This window comes from Solanum dulcamara, chromosome 3, assembly GCF_947179165.1.
Source record: "Solanum dulcamara chromosome 3, daSolDulc1.2, whole genome shotgun sequence".
Lineage (NCBI taxonomy): Eukaryota > Viridiplantae > Streptophyta > Magnoliopsida > Solanales > Solanaceae > Solanum > Solanum dulcamara.
The window spans coordinates 81,529,731-81,532,084 of record NC_077239.1 but is presented as its reverse complement, the minus strand read 5'-3'; the positions used below and the strand labels follow the sequence as shown (position 1 = coordinate 81,532,084).

General features: G+C 31.9%; 1 pseudogene; it reads left to right on the top strand.

Moving 5' to 3' along the window:
• Positions 1-1,257: 1,257 nt before the first annotated feature.
• Positions 1,258-2,354, top strand: LOC129883742 (early nodulin-75-like; annotated as a pseudogene).

Sequence of the window (2,354 nt, the reverse complement as noted above, 5' to 3'; positions counted from 1 at the left end):
AAATTTAAGTAAACGATTAACCATTAATATGGATTGATTCAAATTAAAATTAAAATAGAGACAAATTTGAAATTTAAACTTTACGAGTTAATGGTAATGGTTCTTAGCATTGAGCTAATTGTATTTTTTAAAAAATTATGAATTTAGATATATAATTTGTTGCAATTTCAATAATTTTTTATGTATAAATTTATGCTTTACATTGATAATATTAGGTTCAGATGAACTTGACGTCCAACTCTACATTCGCCCCTAACAAGAATGTTGGATTTTAGAGTTAAAGTGTTTCTTATCAAAAGTAATTTTATTTCAATTTCGACTTTGAAATCTATAATTAAAAATAGAGGGGTACTTATCGATCACCTCCCGCCAAAAATGATAGCAATACTTCAAATATATGAAGTAGAAAACTAATGCAATAAGATTTTCCGAGCAATTAGAACCTATTTGGGAAAACTTTTAAAATTTACGTATTTTTAAACGTGTTTTCGAAAAGTTCTTTGTAGTTATAGCAGTTTGTGTTTTAGTAAGACTTAAGAAGCTCTTTTATTAGTATTAAGAGAAGAAGTTTGTGTTTATTCAAATTTTTCCAAAAAAATAAATAAAAAGAGTTTAAGGAAAACAAATTACGGAAAAAATATGTACAAATTTACATCATGATAAATATAATAAAAAGTTTAGTTATTTATTACTCTTAGAGATTTTAGTTAAGTAGTAAAATTATATTTCTTTAAATATAATTAAACAATAAATAATTATATATTTTTTAACTATAAAAATTTATTTTATTTAGTGTACATCACAAACGTAGATGAATATTGTAGTCATAAACTAAAAATATATAAAATGCACCCAAAAAAAAGACATTTCTTTTTAAAAGAAATAAAAGAAAAAAAGGTCAGTTCGGTACACCAAAACTCCACTATATGTAGGGTTCGAAGAAAGACCCGACCACAACGTCCCATTATACGCAGTCTTACCTTGTATTTTGTTCAGATGCTGCTTCTAAAGTTTGAATCCGTGACCTGCTGATCACATGACAACAACTTTATCAGTTATTCCAAGACTAAAAAAATAAAAGAAGTAATCAATTGTGTGGTGTGGCGGTTGGACAAGATAAGTGACAAGTGACAAGTGACCGTTTGAAATCGTTCAATCTCTAATACATTCAGTTCTTAGTATAATTATAACCCAATGTTGCATCAATTTCTCCATCATTTAATTATATATAGCTAAGCTTTGAACAAGAAGAAAAAAATGATGGGTTCCAAGGCATTTCTGTTTCATGGCCTTTTTATGGCTATTTTTTCAATGATAAGCTCTGAGGTTGTAGCTAGGGAGTTGGCTGAGACCTGTAAGTTTATTTTTCCTTTTATTATTTTTCTCATCAAAGTATTGGATTTCTTATCTAATTATTTGACATATATGGAATGCTATTCTAATTTTTAAATTCACATTTGATATTGTAGCAATGAAATCGGATAACAAGAATGATGTACACGATGCTATTGGACGTGGTGGATATAATGGCATTGGCGGATACCCAGGTGATGGACGATGAATATAACAATGAATATAAACCTCCTGATGGCGGATATTACCCTCCACGTAGTGGATATAGTTCCCCAAGTAGTGGATATAAACCTCCTGTTAGCGGATATTACTCTCCACGTGGTGGATATTATCCTCCACGTGGTGGATATAATCCCCCATGTAGTGGATATAAACCTCCACATAGCGAATATAATAACAGATATAAATCTCCTAGTGGCGAATATAACATCCCACGTGGTGGATATAAACCCCCATATGAAGATTATAACAACGGATATAAACCCCCACATAATGAATGTAACAACAGATATAAATCTCCTGGTGATGGATATAACACTTCACGTAACGGATATAACACTCCAGGTGGTGAATATAAACCCCCACATGGTGAATGTAACAACGAATATAAACCTCTTGGTGATCATGGATACAATCCTCCAAGTGACGGATATAAACCCCTACCTGACAAATATAACAACGAATATAAATCTCCTGGTGATGAATATAAACCCCCACATGATGAATATAATAACTGATATAAAGCTCCTAGTGACGGATATAAGCCACCACGTGGTAAATACAACCGTCCAAGTGGTGAATATAATCCTCCACATGACAAATATAAGCCCCCTAGTAATGGATATAGTCCTCCGTGTGATAAATACAATCCTCCAAATGGTGAATATGATCCCCCACATGACAAATATATCCCCCAATTGATGGATACAATCCTCCAGATAGTGAATACAACCCTCCACATGATGAATACAACCCTCCAGGTGGAGGCCATGATTAAGTGA